The sequence below is a fragment of the Lonchura striata genome, chromosome 3, assembly GCF_050655825.1.
Source record: "Lonchura striata isolate lonStrDom1 chromosome 3, ASM5065582v1, whole genome shotgun sequence".
Lineage (NCBI taxonomy): Eukaryota > Metazoa > Chordata > Aves > Passeriformes > Estrildidae > Lonchura > Lonchura striata.
The window spans coordinates 67,417,402-67,438,895 of NC_140705.1; the positions used below are offsets into that span (position 1 = coordinate 67,417,402).

The window sequence follows — 21,494 nt, forward strand, 5'->3', positions numbered from 1 at the left end:
AAGTGTCCTACTTAGTAACCATCTCATTAGCAAAGAGAAATAAAATAAAAATGTTGCTACAGCTTTTACATAGATCATTCCTATAAATGTTTTGCTTTCTTTCTTTTCTAAATACATAGCATTTTTTTCAAATAAAGCCAAATCATAGCCTGATCATAGGAGCAAATTATTTGCTGAATTTCATCTGCCTTGTTAAGTCATTTTATTCACATTTAATATGTTTAAACACTTCAGGATTTACCTTTTTGCACTTTAAATCTAGAGCCTGAAAAGAAGCCTAGTGTGGAGTTGTATCCCAATAACACATCCTTAGGAAATGCTGATAAACAGGCCACAGAACATGGCAACAAGTATTTCTAATCCTACATATATCAAAACTTCAATATGAGGTTTTATGTCTTTAATCCTGAATACATCAAAACTTACCTAAAAGGGTTTTTTGTTTCCAAGTAGACATAGATGCTTCAAGACTGATTAGTTTTTATTTCTCTGACAAAAAGGACTGAAACAGTTGCTCCTATAATTTGTTTTCAGATTAAATAAATCTAAAACTTCAAGTCAATGATAATGAATAAAGAGAAAAACAGATCATTTAAAATTTCAAATTGTCTCTTTTTTTTTGTTTGTTTGGTTTTTTTGGGTTTTTTTTGGTTTTTTTTTGTTTCCAGAAAACACTTCAATGAAGCCCCAGAAGTAAAGACTGAGAACCTTACAACATTTTATCATTTCAGAATACTTCCAAAGGGAAAGGCTTAATTATGGGACATTCTTAATATTAACATGAAATTAATCAATAAAAAAATTACTAAGAATCTTTTTTTTTTTCATATCAAAATCAATTCTGAAGTCATTAATGGATGGAGGGTTGGAGACACAATAAAAGGTAATTCTTCTTTCTGCTATGTTGGCATAAAAGAAAATATTGTGGAGCATTATTAAAAAAAACCCCAAAACTCAGAAACCAAAGAAAAGGAAGCCTATATTAATACTAATATTTGTTGGGTTCAGGTTTTTCTTTTGTCTGTTTTGATTTTTTAAATCTTTATTTCATATGCTGATAACCACCCAGAAACATGGCAAATGTGCTGCATATGACATTGGACATATTTCAGGCCAAAATTAAAGAATGCAGATGGCAAGTGGAGTGATTCAAAGTCACAAGTGAAACATTTTGAAAAAAACCTTACAGTGAATTAAAACACATAAAATATACAGAATCTACAAAGTATTTATAAGTTTGCCTTCTAAATCCCACTTTTCTTGCAATTTAGCTTTATAACATATGTCTACTTTGCATACAACAAAATGGCTTTGCAACATCAAGAAAATTGCAGATGAAGAGATTTGCTCCAAAGGTGCACTACTGAACTAAACTAAAACTCTCAGTAGTTCAACTGACAGTGAAAGATCTCAGATTGTTTCTGTCAACCACCCTATTCCTACAATTATTCTGTATGAAAATGTAAACAAGATATTTGTATGTATAGTCACATTAGGCAATTACTGTGATATTTTGTATTTGCTTTGAACTCTGCTGAACTGCAGAGTCAAAATTTTTGCTGTTATGTGGCAATAATATAGTTTATATTTGTATAAATATATAGTTTATATCTGTATGAATGACCACTGAAATCTACCTGAGAAACAATGAGAAAAGACCAATACTTGAACAGAAGACAGTTCAACTGAAACAGGATTTCCTTCTTGGCAAGACAGCAATTAACATTCTAAGTCTTCTTCTTATTTCTTAAACTTGGAATCAAATGTGAAGAAAATATTTTAAGCTAAAAAGGCAGCATCTCCATGTCTTTATTTTAGTGGTGTGCATTCTTGGATCAAAAAATGGTCATGCACCTAGGCAGGGACACCTTCCACAAGACCATGGTGCTCAAAGCTCCATCTAACCCAGCCTTGAGAACTTCCAAAGATGATGTATCCACAACTTCTCTGGGCAACGTGTTCCAACACCTCATCATCCTCATGGTAAAGAGCTTCTGTCTTAAATCTTGTCTAAACCTACCCTTTTCAGTTTGAAGCCATTCCCCTTTGTATTGTCATTACACCCCCTTGTTAAAAGTCTCTCTCCAACTCTTTCGTAGGCTCCCCTCAGGTACTGGAAAATTATGATTAGGACACCCCAAAGCCATCTCTCTTCCAGGCTGAACAATCCCAATTCTCTCAGACTTTCCTCACAGGAGAGGTGCTTCACCTCTTTAATCAGTTCAGTGGCCTTCCTGTGGACTCACTCCAACAGGCTGATGTCCTTACTGTGCTGAGGCCCCAGAGCTGGACACAGCACTCCAGGTGGGACCTCTCCACAGTGGAGCAGAACGAGAGGATCACCTCTCTTTCCTTGCAGCCCAGGATATGGCTGGCTCTCTGGGATGCAAGTACATATTGCTGACTTATGTCCATCAGCAGCACCAAGTTTACAAGAGGCCATACCCACTGAATCTGTAAGAAGAAACAAGTCTTCTCTAGAGTCCAAAGAAAGTGGCTGTAGAAACAGGCCAATACCCCAGTCAGGATGCCAATGCTTAACATGTTCCACATAGAAAAACAGGCTGAACATGTTAAACACGTGTTTAAACAGTCTTAAATCTCTGGGTTTGTTGTTTTTTTTTTTTTTTTTCTGTTCACACAGCATCCCTATTCCCATATTTTTTTCTCCTGTCCTTCTTGTCTTCTACTGAAATTGTGTAGACAAGCTTGACAAGCTTAACAGAATTCTGAAGTGATGTAATTGCTGTGATAGGCCAAAATGCAGTCAGCAGCCTTGCTTCAGGCCAGGAAGTCCAGTTACTGTAATACTGCTCGCCATATTTCACTCATCTGTTAGAAAAGCAAACTTTGAAGTCAGACCTCTCCATTCCATCCTCTCATCCCTTCACATGTTCTTCCAAATGATTATGACATTTGGGAGAATAATTTAGAAGAGCTGTTACAGACACTAAAAGGATAACAAGATGATATGAACATTGTCTCTCTTTGAGAGACAATGAATTCTAATAAAAATACCACATACCAATCAGGAAAGGAAAATTTTAACTTCTGCATGTCAAGAATATATTTTTATGGTTTTTCTTTTTTATTCTTGTATGTCATTAAGATAAATAGGGATAGCTGCATATAAAGATGGAAAATTCCCATATGCAATCAAACCACCTTCATGATAAACAGGGATGTGATTTTTCATATAAAAAGATGATTCGAAGACAAAACTGAACCTTCTAGTTCCATACAATTTTCTTCTATGGGCAATGAGAGGAGCTCAGTGTGACTGATTAGGAAATGAGATAAAGAATATGCTAGGCTTTTTGACCTAAGATAAGAGACCTAAGTCCTTACTTTTCTTTAACAGGCAACTTGAACCCAAATGCAAGACACCTACTTTAATTTTTCTTTCACCCTCTTTTTAATAATCTCCTGTCACAAAGTAATTTCTTAATATAAAGGTTACAAATTATATAACAATGTAAATAACATTTATTAAAATGATAAAGCTATAATATATATATCCATGTTTTAAAAATATAAACCTTCTATTTATATATATTATTGGTAAAACCAGTATCTACACAAATTAAGTAAAAATTAAATGCATATTGGAGAAAGTTAATAGTAACATGCATGTATTTATGGTAAATTCTTGCAGTTTCAAGTGTTTGCTAAAAAAATTCAGATGAAAGTATGAGGAGTTTTTTGGGTTCTTTTTTTAAGACTTATATGGATACAAGTAATGGCTACTACTGCATAATTAATATAATGCTATAAAAAGATTTGGGAGTAAATAGTGCATGTAACAATTACTAGTTATTTACTACATATCTGAATATATTTCCTATAGAATACGTAAGTGAATACATAAATAAATATATATATGTGTTATGTATATATACATATTTATAAATTCTATCATAATTTTACAACTTAAGTTCAAGCTCTACATGAATTCACTGTAAAAAACTTTAAAAAGAAAAAATTCACCTAAAAAGTTTTCTGTAAAAAGGCTGTGGAAATGCTCACAATAAAAGCAAGAAGTCATATCAGGATCAAATGTAAGGATAAGTGAAGCAACCCCTCTGCAGTGCGGAGCAGCATTTCTGCAAATGAGAAAATGTACCACTGCAGGTCACACCGACTGATGGAAGCTAAAGGCTCTGTGACAACACTCACTACAAGCAGCAGATGCAACTTCAAAAGCACTGGGAAATGTCTAGATAAAAGCAGTTGTTCTGGTAAAGCAATTCTGCTTGTCCTTTGCCCTGGCATAAATAACTTTGCAATCAAACAGTAGAATCTGCTTTTTCTTCTGCCCTTACCATCTGTCCAGCTCTCACATCACCATGATAGGCACCTCAGCAATAATCAGTGAGTAGGGGAACTTTATCAGACAGACACAGAGAACAATACAAAAACAAAACAGACTTTTAAAAGTAATCTAATGAAATGTTAGAGGAAAGAAACCCTGCACATTGTTTGCTTTTTTTTCTCTAAAGAAACACAATTACTCCACAGTTGAAAGATCCATAACTAAAAATAATCCCAATGTATTTTAAAGTAAATGTTTATGGTGACACAATGAAAGGCGTTTTTCTCATCAATTGTATATTTGCATTTAATAGAAATCACTGTTCTTCTAGTGAACAGACATTAATTTTCCAAATAAAAACAATCAAAATAGTGAATTTTTAATAAAAATATAGGCTAATTTCCTTTCAAGGAAAAATCACAGTGAGAAGCAGACTTTCAAAATACTTAAATGAAGTAATTTTGAGACACTAAAAATATAAATCAATTTACTCACTTCATCTTATTAATAACAAATAAACAAGAAGCACTGAAAAATAATAATTATATAGTCACATCTGATGACATTTTAGTAAAGTTAATATTGTCTCAATTTAACACAATGTGCTAAGTTACCAGTGGTGTTAACCCTGCACAATGCAATATAAATACACATATTGAAGGTGGCAGCCCTTCCCTTGGCATATACAAATTACTACTAAGTAGCATCTTCTGGGTCATGGAGGGCCAAAATCCTTGAAGCTCACAGCAAACTCGAAGTCCTGTATTTGACTTTTCTAAGCTGCAAAATACAGAGATGCTGACAATCATCCATTTATTTTTCCTCTGTATTTCCCTCTGGCCATTTGCTATGGGGACAGATGGATGCTGTTCAATAGCTCACTCACCCTCTGTCATTACACCCATAGATTATGGGTACACAGTGCTAATGAGACCCTCAGAACAAAATATTAAATGTCAGTCACCCTTGGAAACACATAGCAAATTAAAACTAATTTCATGTGTACACCACAGAATTACAAATTGATTTTGACATGACCAGAGTAAGATAAAAAGCTTGTAACAGAAAGCAGGAGGATCTGGACTTTATAATTAAATAAAATACAGATGTACTTTAGAAAAAAATAACCCAGGTTGGTGACTCAGCTGCATCTCGTGGGTACTATTACAACGAATGAAGGCAGCTCCTGGAGCAGTACAAAGTTCTTAATCAGACATGCTCCCAAATCAAATTACAAGTCAGAACAATAGGGAGGCACCTCAGAGTAGACAGTAGCCTGATAAATAACAGTAGTATGACAGTGAGGTATTTTGATTTCAGTACATCCTTTCTTTCACATTTACCTTTCCCTTTTCTGCCCACCCCACAGAAGTCCACAGGGCAAGTGCATCCTTCCGTCTCCTGCTGTCCTGCAAGACTCTTAAATATTGGATGTCACTGGAAATGTCCAGTCAGGTTTCGTGGGGCCCTGAATGATCTGATCTATTGAAAGATCACCCTGCACATGCAGGGCATTGGCCTAGATGATCTTTCAAGATTCACTACAATCCAAAGCACTCTCTGGTTCCATGATCTGTGGGAAATTCTGAGGCAGGTTGCAAGGAAATCATACCTATGACCATATATTGCCTGTGCTTACAAAGATCTGGCCTTTCATGTGACAGAAGAATTCGCAGAGCCCATGAACAGAGCCAATAAACTCTCTAATTAGCACTGTCATCAAGTAGATGTTATAATAAAACTGTAAGAAAAGAGAAGGCAAAGAACTGCTTGACAACCAAATGTACTTGTGAACAGATTCTCCACTACCCCAGAATTGCACTGGTAGGACCCCAGTGAAATGAGACCATGTTAAACAGAGTAAGGACAAAGATGGTTATCTTCACCACTCAGCTAGCCTTGTCACCATGTATTTCCTTTACAGAGCCACTGGTAGTTGATTAAGATGAAAATTCTTTCTTTCTCATTAAGGCAGCAGAAACATCTGAGTCGCAAGACTCATTTTGATAGTTTAATGGGACTTCTGTGGCTTGCATGCCTTCACTGTTGAAAAGAGCATTTCACTGGGAACACACACGTATCAGCACTGTCAGACTGAGAGGTCTGGAAAAGCTGGTACTCCTGAAATATTTGAAGCCATTTCCTCAGCCCTTCTAGTGTTATTTCCTGAAATAACAAAAGTATTAATGATCTTGACATACATTTTATAATGGGGGCTTCTTAAAAGAAGACAAAGCAATAAAATATCAATTACCAAAGATCATTCTTTAATGAGAGTTCTTCCTCTTAGCAGCTAAAGTGATAGAAATCACCTATGATACTATTACATAAATAGACAAGGTGAAAATGGTATACTTTTGGTATCAAAACAGGAACCATAGTATTTCTGTTCCTGGCAACACAGCTTGAAACAAGAAGACCTGAGATGAAATCATCACCTCTGGTCAACTCAGTTTTTCCTACATATTTCACTACAAAATTATCTACTAAAATGTTTCCTAAGGATTGCAAAATATTGCAATGAAGTGCACACAACTAGATTTGAAATACTGTCTGTCAGAAATTAGCTTTTCAGCATTCAAAACACCAATTGCAAAGGGCAGGAAAGATGGAGAGGGACCACAGCAGTAAACATCCTGTCTTCTTCAAAAATTGTTGCAAAAATCTAGTTTTCAAGTATTTCCAACTACTCTTATTCAGTTGAACAAGTTTCTAATTGAAACCTTCCTGGAAACCAAATCACCACATGTCCTCGAATGAATTTGGATGAAAAGTAAAATGACTTGGAGGTATTGGTGCATGAGAAGGTCAACATGGCCTGGTAACACGCACTTGCAGCCCAGAAAGCCAACTGCATCCTGGACTGCATCAAAAGAAAGTGACCAGTAGGTCAAGAGAGGGGATCATACTCCTCTACTCTGCTCTCGTCAGGCCTTACCTTGAGTACTGTGTCCAGCTCTGGGATTCCTAACACAAGAGAGATTTTGACCTGCTGGAGCAAGTCCAAAGGAAGGTCACAAAGATGATCAGAGGGCTTTTCTCCTATGAGAAAAGGCTGAGAGAGCTGGGATTGCTCAGCTTGAAGAAGTGAAGGCTCCAACGAGACCTTAGCCTTCCAGTACCTAAAGGGAGCCTACAAGAGAGCTGGAGAGGGACATTTTACAGGGACATAGAGTGACAGAACAAGGGGAAATGACTTTCAACAGAAAGATAGTAGGTTAAATTAGCTAATAAGACAGTATTCTTCACTGTGGGAGTGATGAGGCACTGGAACGGGCTGCCCAGAAAAGTGGTGGATGCCTCATCCCTGGAAGTGTTCAAGGCCAGGCATGGTGGAGTTCTGAACAACCTGTAGGTGATGACCATGCTCATAGCAGGGGGTGGAACTTGGTGGTCTTTTAAGACCCTTTCCAACCACAGACATTCTATGATATGCAGATCAAAACATCAAACCACAGAACTATAATTTTTCAACTTCTTTTCAGCAACCTATAATCTCTCTCCTGAGGCATGAACATTTACCTTCCTTAAATCTTACAGTTTCAAGGTTTTTTTTACACAGCTTATTATTTTAGAACAAGGTAGAATATTACCAGCCTTCTATTCCTTTTCTGCAACACTGTCCAGAAGCCTACATTCCCATTCAGAAAAGCACATGCTACTGGCTGTCCTGACAGAGACCTCTGAAATAGATCCTAAGAGGGAGCAGTTCTTTGAAAACATTACATCTGTCAAGGCCTAAGAGAATTTTTTTTTTAGGTTTGTGAATGGGGATGTACTCTATTAGTCATAAACAAAAAACTCAGCCATGAACACAAAGGAGTAAGGGGATGTCCACTTGGGAGAAAAGTTTAGGTTTAAGGAATTTTAAAATGAAAAGAGACTCTTCCCTAGCCAGTACCTATCATGCTGACTGGCTAAGAAGAGGCCATGAAACCTAACCATATGCCTAACAAGGCATAAGTCAGCATTTATATCCCTGAGAATAAAGATTTCAATGCTTCAAACCAATTGCTTTGATTCCTGTTCTTCAAAGACATTCATTTGTTTTATGTCTAGGAGAACATTCTCTACAGTGTCAAAAATCAATTATTCCTCACAAAATACATGTAAATAACTCAATCTAGAGATATTATATGAAAGAGGAGGGATTCCCTCCCCCTATATTTCCATGATTCCTTCAGAGCTCTTTGTAATGATAAACAATTTTTAAATCTCAGTTTAAATGTCAATTATACTTCAAAAGTCTCCTTATCTGCATTACAGTATCTCTGTATCAGATAAAGCTTTTATCCTTTAAGCTGAAAATCTAAAAAAAAGTTGGAGACAATAACCCTAATTTCCTAACCTCTTCAGGGAGATACAGTAAACTTTCTTCTCAAACAAACAAAAACCACTCAAATGAAAACAGCTTATATTACCTATTAAAAGGCTAGTGATGGCATGCAATGGAAGTAACAGAAAGCTTTGTCTCGTACTACTTTGCAAATTTAACATTCCATAGGCATCAATTCCCACAAGTAAATTCTGAGAAAACCAATAGAGAATTTCTATTATGGTGTTAGGAAAATTACAAGGCATATTCAAAATCACTGTCCAGGAGAGAGAAAATGTCTGGATACAAACCCGGATTTAAAATTCATCCTTCATTCTTGAGATGCATAGGACCGGTCACGATTTAAAGCCCAGCCATCAGCATTTCCCTTCCTGATGCTCTGCAGCTGGCAGCCTCTGGAGCAGCCTGGCACTGCTGCTTGGTGGGAAGTATCCAGGAGAGGGTAAGGCAGCTGAGACAAAAGGAAGGTGGAGGGATGTGTATGGGAAACAGCTGAATAAAGAAAGCAAGCTGAATCCTTACTCTCTTTTGCATGCAGGATGGAGACCTGCCCCAGTAATTCCTTACCAGGTCTCTAGTGAGATCTTGTAAGGAAAATGTGCCTAGAGAGCCTGTTGTCTCTTGCTGTTGAATCAAGTTCAATTCCATCCAAGAAAAACGTAAGCTCAGTCTCAAGGCTTCAGCAAGGCTTGAAGAAATTAGGGCACATTGCTTCCAGTGACTGATTTTAAAACATGACAAAGAACACTGGAAAACAAGAGCTATAATGAAAACAAAAAAATGAGTGATACTAACCCACCTGCTTTTTGACCTGAAATGAGAGAGATGAGACTCAGTGACTGGGACTTGCCACTAAGCTCAATTTTGGCACTGTGAGAAATTTCCCTACATAAAGTATTTTCACAATATAAGCACTCAAAAAAGAACAAGCATCTAAAATTAAACAGCCAGCAAGATATCATCAACTGCCTTGGTCAACCTACTCTTTTAAGTTCAATTAAAAAAAAAAAAAAAGAGGAAGGGGCAAAGTGGTTGGTTTGTTCAGTTTCTCCTCCTAAAAAAACAGAAACAAAACCACCACCACCGCCAAAAGAGTCCTGTCATCTCAGAGACAGCATTTAGCATAGACACGATGTGCGAGGTGCTTTGCTTCGAAACAAGTTGGACAATATGATGCTTCACTAGTATTCACACTAAGGTTCACCACCATCAAGTTCAAAAATCACAATTAGTTACAACGGTGTGTAAGGGGAGTCTAAAATGTTTTCTGGTGGGGCTAGGGATTTTTTCCTACCCCCTAAAGATCTCAGCTGGAATCAGCTGATGATATCACTACAGCCAGAGGATTTATATCATTTTAACCTTCCCTGTTGGCTTCCATCTATGAGTGATCCTCATGCTCACTTCAAATGCAAGTAAGGATATTTTATATACACAACAGGATTTTTACTGATTAATACATGGTTTTTTAGTCTGTAAGAAGGTGCCAGAATGAAATCTGGATCTGTGGAAGTTAGCAGAAAGCCTGTCCCACCTCGGTAAATAAAAGAATATTATTCTGTGCTCATTATTCTCATGTTCCAAAAGTGATTTTTGGGAATGAGAAATGTACTGATGAAAAGTACACAACCTATTGACAAGGCTGATTGCTAACATTAAATGACTTTAACAATTATTAGGTTTTTTTAATTAAAACTTCACTGTTCAGCCCAGGTAAAACTTTAAGACTGCACTATTTCTCCCTGATGCTCAGACCTTTAATGAGTAACTGGTCTCTCGGTATTTTATGGGCTGTGTTAATAGTTCTCTAAGGTGTTCTGCACAGTTACAAACCAAAGTCTCTAAGCTGCATTAAGAACCCACATCAGACATGTAATACATCTCTTAATGTTCAGAAACGATGCAAGTAGACTATGGCCCTCTCTGTCCCTTTTATTTCCTGTATAATTATCCCCATGATAAATTATTAATATGATCCAGCATTTTACTGACTCATCTGTACACTCATTTCAGGACTGGAGATGTAATACAGTACAGTGCTTTAATACATTGTCATTACCTAAAAAGAAAGTTTTGGTGAATTATTTCTTATGACATCCACACCCAGGATGATGGGGAGAAACTTTAGGAAAAAAAGATGAGTATGTTCAGATATTTCTCAGATTCTCTTTGCCACAGAACAAGTCAACACATTTTTCCTTTATTAAAAAGAATCCTAGTGTATATTATCAGTACAAGGCAGAAAATAATACTGAGTTTTAGTCATTAACTTTGCAGGGTCAGAAAGTACCTCTTGAGTTGCTGAGTGGGGTTCCTTGCTATTACATGAACACAACATTTATAATCAGTCAAGTTAAGTAATTGTAAGGGCAAATCTTACCAATTATCTTTTGTATACTACTGTCAAAGCTTTTTACACTAACAAACCTAATTGCATATGTAATCAGTGACCCAGTAAAATACTGTTTTGATGGAAGACAAAGTCAGCATGAAGTCTAGTATTTACCTGCCTAGAAAGCAGTTTTAAAATTTGACAATAATAAAATAGTTGATGTCTTAAAGGATTTTTTTTTTTTTTAAGAACTATGTAAAAAAATATGTAAAGAAAGATCTAGGACCAATGTGCCTGGATGTCTGAATAAATTGCCACAAAGATTGTTCTAGATCTATTCCACCAGTATACTCCCTTCTACACTTACGTGACAATAAAAATATTTGAGCTGTCTGGCACAGGTCTACAGCTATATGGAGAGAAAAATGGAAGTCAGGGACAGCATCCAGTTGAAAGTCAGCTTGGATGTCACAGTCTGTAAAAAAGTGCCTGGGCAGCGCAGCAACAGTGACAAGGTTCATGGATTAATTGAATAAACACCAGAAATCAATTAATGATCTCAATGACATGAAAGGCAAAGGCCCCGAGGAGGAAGGGGTGTTAAGTACAGGAAAAAGCCACTGCCCCTTTTCAAGGGCAGTTGTTTCTGAAAGACAGATATGGGGCTTGGATGCCTGGCATAGGCTTTTCATCTCTGGGATTCCAGAGAGCGCCTGCTGAGGATCACAGCTAGGCTTGGAAGCAAAGTTACACACATATACATATGGAAAAAAAAAAAAAAAAAGGAAAATAGTCTCTTCTGGTGTGGAAGAGACTATTTGTTTCTAATATGATCTAAAAAATATGGAACAGGGAGATTGAACAGGAGTTAAATGACAAATTTTTTTCTCTTTATTTTAAGTGCATGGTTGCAAGATTTTGACTGATGAAAACAACTGACGTGGTGGTGAGGAATGGGAAAAAGATGAGAGAGAGCACCATTTGTACCCATCAGACCAACTTTTCAGAGGTAAGAGAGACAAAAAGCTGTTGTTTTCTGCTGTGAGCATGTGAAGAGCAGGCTCTAGGATTCCCGTTATTGTTTGTAGCTCCCTTGACCTCTCCTGGATCCCTTCAGCACATCACACCAAGCAGCTGTGCTGAGCTGCTCCTGAGCGAGGGCACCCCAGGGCTCTGGGCAGAAGAGGCAGAGGCAGCCCAGGCCAGGGCAGGGCTGCCTGACCTGGGTGGCTGCAGAGCCTCACGAGGTGAAAGTACCCATGGATGGGCAGCAAACCATGGCTGGCCCAGTGTGCCCCAGGGTACAGTGGATTTTAAGCCAGAGTTTGTATCCAGATTTCCTCTCTGTCCAGGCATGACAGTTTTTCATCTCCCTGAATAGTTTTTCTCTTGCTTTATAGAACATTTAATAGTGGTCTATTAAATTTCTCCAAATTTTCTTTTGAGAATTATTATGGAATGTTTGTTTTTTTTTAACACCCAAATCAGTTCACAAGGACAGGGACTTCTCACCTGTAGGAGTTTCAACAAGCTGAACATTCCATCCTCCCTTCTTCTTTTCACTTGTACCTAAGCATAGTGGCACCTCTCCTCCTCCACTTATTTTCCCAGAACAGACTACAGAAGTGGTCCTGTAATTCATTCCCAGATTCCTGGTGTTTCTTATGCAGCCTCCCTGCTGTAACACTGTAAGAGCTGTAAGAGGCCTGAGCTATTTTCTTCATTTCTTGCTACAAATGGAAAGTTCAGGCAGGAGGCTGGAGTCCTGCCATGCCTCCTTGCAGACTTGGACTGCCTCAGCTCTCCATGTCTCAGCAATCCCTCGCTAAGGATTTGGGACATTTTTTGTGCTGGATAACCAAGTTCTCCTCCACCTATTTTAAGTGTGACGTATGGACTCAGCTCTGTGGAATGGGGATGTGCACACATGTCTATAATCAACTAAGGTAACAATCACACACAGAGGTCAAAGCTTTAAATTCAAAGATCTTGAGTAAATCTGAAGTTTCCATAATGCTTAGTCACGGACAATACATTATCCTGATCCCAGTTGCAGACTGTAAGATTCTCATTAAAAATAGCATGCCATGAAAAGGCTTTAAAAGGATTCACCATTTCATCAATACTTCTGTGGCAGAAAATGACAAATTAGGATACAAAACATTTACAGGTAACTTATCAAATGGCGAGAGAGTTTCATTCTAGGTGTTATTAAACCCTAACTGGTATTAGAGCTATCTCTGTAATAGAGATTTTGCCTCTTTTAGAAGTGATACATCATGAGAAATATTAAAATTACTTCTCCCCCCCAAAAACACTTGCTAGAGGACACACCCCAATAATTCAGAAATTAGAATAATCTGCTGATACATTGTTAGAAAGCATTTATGCATGTTATTTTCAGAGAGGAGTAGTAATCAAAAATATAAAAACACAGAAGCCTGCACAAAACACAGGAAATTTTGAATACCACTGCTTAATGTTATCTGTTCCTTTTGTGCTGCTGGAACAATATTATAAATGGTAATTTTTTTTTATTTATGGGTGGCTGGGACAGAGGTTATTTTTGATTTACATTTTTAGTATTGTTTCACTGAACAAAAAGAAAAAAATAAATCTCTGTTAAATAACTGCAGCACAAGGATTCGACCAAGTAGAAAGTCACTTGCTCAAAGGTTAGCATTCAGACTCTCAAACTTAATGGAAATATCTCCTCACAATTGCATTTCTAGTATCACTCCAAAACAAACAAAATTTTTCTTTTCTGTCACATAAGGAAAAAGCAACAGGCCTATAGCCACTGCTGGATGTACAAAGACTGTAACTGACTGAAGTGCTCTGAGAGAAAGCAACCATAACAAGGCCCCTTTATAAATTTCTGTAACTTTTTATTGCCAAGTCAGACTACAACAGCTGCTTTCTGCTAAAGCTGATAGAGGGGTGGCTATCAGAAGAACACTTGCTCATACCATTTCAGAATCAATTGTTCTAAGTTCATTGTGCAATTTGCTGAAAAGAGGAAACCAAACAGCCTTCCCAGAGTCCCCAGTCATGAGCAGCCTTGGAGCAATCTTTCCAGGACAGGCAGAAGGGGACCACAGCTATGAGCACACACTTAGGTGGCCACACAACACCATAATCTCCTCCTACACAACTAGAGGCTTTGCCCACGGACCACCAAGGAGGGATATCAACTAGCCAGCCCCCTTCCCTCCGAGGGACAGGCCTTTCCTTGTCATCAACCCCATGTCTCCCTGGGATCAGCAAGCTTCCATGCTATAGCCAGGAAAATCCCAGAAATGCTCCAGATAATTCAGCAAGATGCTTTCATAACTGATTTGACAGAATGGGTTGAAGTATATATGGAGCTATGGAAGGATTTAGCAGGATGTAACAGCAAATTCAGAAAAAAAAAAAAGGTGACATGAACTAATCATGTGGAAACACAAACTGCTTTCTGATATCATTATTCTGTGGATGCTGAGCTTCTTCAGAGGGAGCTCAGTAAAAACACATTTGAACTCTGTCATTATGCTCCATAAAAAGAAGGCAAATGTTCCTAATATTCTTATGTAGGATTACTTACACCACAAGCATCACCTTACTCTTTCCTAATAACATATATTTAATGGTAAGAAATATTGACTATTCAAATAATAAATATCAATAAACCATTAAGAGGCCTGTTATTTTCTTATATTATATAAAACCACTACTGCAGTATCATCTATACCCTATATCTTGTAGGGTAGAGTGTTTGAGAGTATTTCAGAGAGAAATATATTTTAGAACCACCGTACCACAGCAAGTTACCAAGGCTTGTGACAGAGACCAGTTTTTGACTAGTGGCAGTGATAACCCACTTAACAGAGACATACAACTAGTATAGATTGAGCTATGCTCTACATAGGCATGCTTTATTGCAATCTTGAAATACAATTTATGGTATTCTGCTAAGATTTCACTGGTTAGAAAGCTCTTGATCTTCATCATAATTATAGAAGATGAAACTTTATTCCCCTTTGAAAAATGCAAGCATTTCTTTCTAGTAAGGTATCAGAGCAAAAATCAAAGCAAACAGCACCTGCTGTTTGGAAAAAACCTGCTTATCTCACCCGCTATTTTGCTTTCAAATCTTAAAGTAACATTTTTGCTCCGTCAGCTCTACAGTGTACTGCTCTTTCTCTCCATCTCACAGGTTTCACATGGTCCTCCACAGGCAGAAGTTGACTTGTCTGTCTTCCTCCTGGAGATGCAACACCAGGCTGGGACCAGAAGGATGAGCAGAGACAATGCCAGAAGCCAAGGAGACTGAGAGGCCCCACCCTTGGGTGTTTTCAAAACAGGAGAGGCCAAGACTTGGGATACAGCCCAGTCCAGCTATGAAGTTAACCGTGCCCAGAGCAGTAGAGTGAAGAAGGTACCTCCAGAGGTCCTTTGCACCCATCATAAAGCAGCCTTTGCTTCCTTTTTCTTTACTCCTAGGAAGTGCAAAGGCCTGAGTACAACAATATTAGCTCTTACTGTTTTCTGTATACCTATGTGCCAACTTCCATTCATGCTGAGAGTAATATCTGCTAAGGACTACCTGAACAACACACAGGAATATCTCCCTAGAGACAGGAATTTGTTTATTTCTTACCTCCTAACCTGTAGATTTTGGCAAGCACAAGTCACATATATCCATAAAACAGCATAATGTTTAATAAATACCTTTTTGAACTTTTTCCTATTTTTCATTTTGACAACTTTTCTTCATCCAATATTTTTATTTGCAATCTAAGATAAAAAATTTTCTCACAAGATCCCTGGAGCTCACATACATTACCTTCTTTTCCCATTATTTCAGTGAAAATAAAATTAATAAGTAAAAAACAGTAGAAAGAAGGGATTTGATCTCTGCTTAAAAAGGGAGCAGGTGAAGAAAAAAGTAATCAATAGGCTTCAGAATTACTGTGGATAAATAGACATGTTTAGAAAGTACAAAATGTTGCCAAGAGCACAAAGCACCACACAAAACCTGCCTTAACAGTTGTTATTTCACTAGCTACAATATCTGAAGGGAAGAGGCAAACTGTATGCTCTGTTTATTTTCATTCACCATAAGCACTCTGCACTTAGCAGATGCCAGCATATGTTTTCACTAGAAACACACAATTAAACTCGCTTGGAAATAACCAATAGGTGGGGCAGTAAAGACATGTTGGACCATTTGACACTAGCTAGAAGGCACAAGGACAATCTATCAGCCACAGTAGCCAACAGAACTTAAGAAAACCAAAATATTTGACTGTATGGAAGTTCAACTGAGGACTGAACAGTAATTGTTGAGTGGGGGGGAAATATGCCCCTACATGGAACGAAAACCAGCTGCACATCCTTTACAGAGCAAACTCTCTGCAAATCACTCTGGATTGCTAGTGGTTTTTTTAGTATTATTTATAACTCTTCATTGCCACAGTTGAGACTGCAGTATTTCTAGTTGGTTGGGTTTTTTTTCTGAGTTTTTCTGAGAAAATACCCCAAACTCTATAGACATTAAACTGCAGCCCTCTCCCATGTTGCATTCTGCAACTTCCAGCCCCAAGTGTGTCCCACTACCAGTCCTTTGTTTATACATTCTGGCTTTCATATTTAAGGTTTACTAGTTCCATACACTCAATTTTATTTTTGTCCTGTACCCATAATATCATCTTCTGTCAACAAGCCAAAAGATTCCCCTGAAGAGACTGGAAAGCCACTTGCTCCTTTCCCATGCTTTACTGGCAGTAAACACAATTCCTGAATCTTGCTTTTGTAGCGTTTTAAATGTGCCCCTGGAGATTCCTGAGCTCTGGGGCTAAATTGTTCAGCCCAGTTGATTGCTGAAACCCCTGCTTCAACATGCCAGCACTGACAAGCATGAGGAAAGAAATATCCTCTGGAAAGCAACAGTTCAAAAGTGCCTCTTCAGTATGCTGTGTAGCAATTTAAGTAAAACTAGCTGACTGAAAATAAGAAAAATAAAAGTTGACCAAGAGTGAACTGGACAACTAAGAAGAATCAGACACCAAGAGTTCAGTGACCAGAAAAAAAAATTAACTACACTCTACTAAACACCACCTATCTGTCTCTCAGTATCTCATTCAAAGAAAAACAACACAAATCTTATTTTAGTGAAAGCTATTAACAATAATTTAAAATGTTATCTTTCAACTATCTCTAAAACAAGAAAAGTTCCCTTGCAGATATTGACAGAGAAACAGAATATGCATGAAATTAAATATTGAAGACGTAGTTACCAAAGAATACTTGCCAAAATGCGTGTTTGAAGTATTTCCCACATTATGTCACTATTACCATGGGGAAAAAACCCACACAAACTGCTTTAGTGATAAGGATCCTGGAATGTCGCTGTGGTGTAAATGAGAAGAGAAGAAAAGACAGAGAATGGAGATCTCCCACCTTCTCCCTCTGATTCTTCAGCAGGAATAATGTGCAGATAAACCATAAATAACATTTATTAGATATTAATGTGAAGGCATTTAAAGCTTTATAACAGCAAAGAAGGGTAAATTAATGCCATCTTCAACAATGTGTGAAAAAATGAGTGTTCAGTGGCAGGAACAAGCTCAAATACAGTGATGAGAAAATTAACTGACCAATTCATTAGTCACAAAATGCACCTCATTTGAATATAACTTAGAAAAAACATTGGCATTGCTTCTGTTGCCTGTATTTGCCAGGAGCCTGAGCTACCCTCCACATAGGGAGATATTTTCCTCATACTTCTGTGACACTTCCTATAGAGTTAATTCTGATTTTTCCTGGGCTAGAGAAGACTATACATTAAAGCAGTATGCACTGAGGGCTCAGCCTTGTAGCATGTTGAGTGCTCTGGCCTCTAGCCACCAGAGCACTTAGGCACATGTTTTATTTTAAACACATGAGCAGTTCTGGTGAAATTCAGAGAGAAAGTCACAGTATGGCCAGATTATGCCTTGCAAACGTAAAGCTATTTTAAAAATGAGCAAAGCTATTTAAAACTAATGCAATTATTTCCCTGAATCATGTAAATCCGGTAGACAAGATGTTCTATGACTTATTAATAGGGTCAGAGAGGCCTCTCAGCCCCACTCATGGCTCAAGTATACTCCAAAATTTGACAAGCATGAAAAAATTATTTTGCAGAAAATACTGAGAGCATTCAAAGTTCAGCAATATCACTCATTGCCACCAAAACCAGAAAGAAAGGCAGAAATTGAAACCCAAAGGATATCCTCAATTATTGTCCAGTTTGCAGGCTTCTGAGCCATTTTAAGGATGTGTGCACCCTTCACAAAATTGTCCAAATTTACACTACCTTTTAACAACTACCCAGATCTGGCAAATTTCTTTCCTTTTCACCACTGACACAAGAAATTAAACTGCATTAATTATTCCCTGAAAATGCTTTTACCATTTCAGTATTAAAATTACCCTGTGTCAAGTTGCAGACAAAAGGACAAAAGTTGAATAATTTGAATGTATAGACTACAGAAAATTTCTGTAGACAGTGCTTTGAGGATAGGATTAAAAAAAAACAAAACATCAAGAACACTTTTATCTGTGTACCTAAATATTTACATATCTTTCAGATGAAAAGAAGTATTATTGTCATTACTACGATCATATTTTCTGAAATGTGAATGTTACATAAAGCATCAATTTTATTTGAAAATAAATCTGGTTTTAATTTTGTTAGCATATTTTATATCTCTTGCTCAAATACATCAGAAACAAGTTAAATAATTTTTGTACTATATTTTAATCCATATCTGTGGCTTTTGTTTTGGTGTTTTTTTAATGCCTTTCAGGTGCTGAAACATTGCCAGGCATTTCTGCCTCTGTGGCAGCTGTGATGCTCACTGTTCAAAAGAATTATTTCAATAGACTTGCCCAGTCCTGTAAGACCTCTTTTTGTAACTCTTTTCTTAGTCCTACCCTGTAGTGCTTAACTCTATCAGTTCTCATTGACACAACAGATTAGATTTCTAAGTCCTGACAGCCTGTAGAAAAATACTTAATTGGGACAGCTCACAATCCATTCTGCTTTTCCTGATGCCTTCTGTAGGAGAGCTGGGAAGTTGTGTATTTGCTTGTTTTAAGGGGGATCCCATATGGATAAATAAAGCTGTTCTTACAACATGATTTGACTTGGCTGACAATGAATCTGTCCTGTTACATTGCTATGCCATCATGTCTCACTGTGCTCTGACAAATTACAGAAGCAGGTACAGCTTAAAAGCCACCTGTGAACCACTGATGGTACATATATGGATCTGGCAAGGTGAGCTTCAGATACTGAGGTGCTCAGCAGCAAAGAGTCATATGACTCATTTAATAAATTTGTTATCTATATTAAGCATAACCTATATGCAGAGGTGGCTGGCTGAATAGTTCAATTGCACTAATGATGAAGAAACTATCTTCTAACTCCTAAGCTACATTTATACATCAATTATAAAATTACTCTTTCACCTAATGAGTGTTGGTCATCATTAAGGAGAAAAAGAAACCAAACCAAAAAAAAAACCAACAAACCCACCCTAAATCAGCACCACAGAAAAAGCCAAAACAATTTGAAAAACCACTATTGGAAACAAAGCAATAACCAGTTTAGATACATAAATAAGTAAGGGAAAAAACACAGCCTGCTATTTCTTTCTGTATAAAAGCAGCGGCAAAGATAAAGCAGAGACTTGATCAAGTCAGAATTAAGTAAATACTTAAGAGGTCCATTAAAATAACCAAAACAAGAAGGATGACTTTCTATTCATATTGAAGCCCACTATAAACCTCATTTGTTCATCAATTTAATCTTTATTTTATCAAATTACTAAATACAAACATGAAACAAACCCAAGCTCAATCAGACTTCCAAAAAATACTTCAAGTATTTACTCTGCTCTTAGGTGCTGAATGAACTCAGGATGAAGGGACACACGGAATCAGGCCTTACTGGCAAACAGGGGCACAGGAGCAGTGTTAAGTCTGGACAACAACCCCTCTGCACATCCTCCTTACCAGCTGATATTAGTCCACATACTTTAACTTTGCTTTTTCAAATTAAAGTAAATTATAAAATCTCCATGGTGAAGACAAAGAATTTGAGACAACTACCATCACTCTACACCAGATTAACCAAAGAGAGCATTAATCAGAGCAGTTTGCACATTTGAACAAGTAGTTATAAACCAGAGATAAAGAAATACATATACAGTAGAGTCAACTTTGTTTGTATTTTGTATGACCCACAAGATGTGTCTAGAAAATACTCACGGCAGGAAAAAAAACAGAGAGCTCAGACAGCTAATTAATACTGCTAATTTAACTTGTACCCTTACACACCACTCACTTATTGTTATCTGCACTCCATCAAGGAGTAGATGGTGATAGCTCTCAAGCATTGCTAGTAAATTATTTTCATTTTGTCCTTTACCTCATAAACAAAACATCACAGTGAAAGAATCTGCTTGACCTACTTTCTAAGAAAGAGATTTCCAAAGAAGCACACCCCCCTCCTCCCATTATTCCTGATTTCTGCTCTATTTATATTTCCAGTATGCACAAGAGCACACAAACTAGCTACTAAACTGATTTGCATGTTTTTTCTACTGTGTCACAGATGTTTAAAATTAATCTCACCTATTCTTTTCCCAGATTATGTATTTTAAGGTGTCTGTATGCTCCATAAATTGAGAGCAAGCTCCACAACTCTACCGAAGACATACACCGACATGTAGACATAATTCTAGTTTATCACTCATCCCAGTGAGACTTTTGTTTTCCCCAGATCTCAGGGATCCGCTAAACTTTTAAGACACTACAAAAGAGCTCTGGCAAACTTTCTGAGAATATCACAAAAATGAAATAACTTCTAGAAAAAGTCATCCTCTTTATCTTTTAAATAATCTTCTTAACTTCATTTTTCTCATCTGTGGACAGCTACAAGTCCTGAAGTCATAAAATGATGCTGTGACATGGGGCTTGCTTTTGGAACCTCAATGTCAGCTTTAACTGGACAGCTACCATTTCACAATGGCTAGCCTTGTTTTATCTTTGCTTTTTGTTTCCTCAGATGCCTCTTCCTTCAATTTTCCTGCACCTTGAGACCCTCTGAAACAATGACAGCCTTCTCCTATCAAGCACATGAACTACGATCCTCTCAGTGGAGTCTGGGGAGTATGATCTCTGAAATGAAGTGGGTTACAGCCAACAGAGAGGTGCTCACATATTTGGAAGCAACATTCCTTTAGCAAAATAGAGGCACTTTGAAGTTCTTCTTATTATTTCTTATGTTTAGAACAATTCTTCACATGATCTGGGTGGCACAAAAATTCACACTGTATCAGTTAATCATGAATGGTTTCATTACACTGGAATCCCCACCAATCCAAAATGGGTGGGGGCAAATGTGATGGTTCATTGTTTTTTAACTGACACAGTGCAACACCCCTCTCTGGGAAAAACAACATAGTTTTACAGTTAATTTA

At 37.3% G+C, this 21,494-nt stretch overlaps 1 protein-coding gene across 21 annotated transcripts in view; it reads right to left on the bottom strand.

The window, feature by feature from the left end:
* Positions 1-21,494, bottom strand: part of CHRM3 (cholinergic receptor muscarinic 3) — a 267,267-nt gene that overhangs the window by 157,094 nt on the left and 88,679 nt on the right. The gene's annotated exons all lie outside the window — the stretch shown is intronic.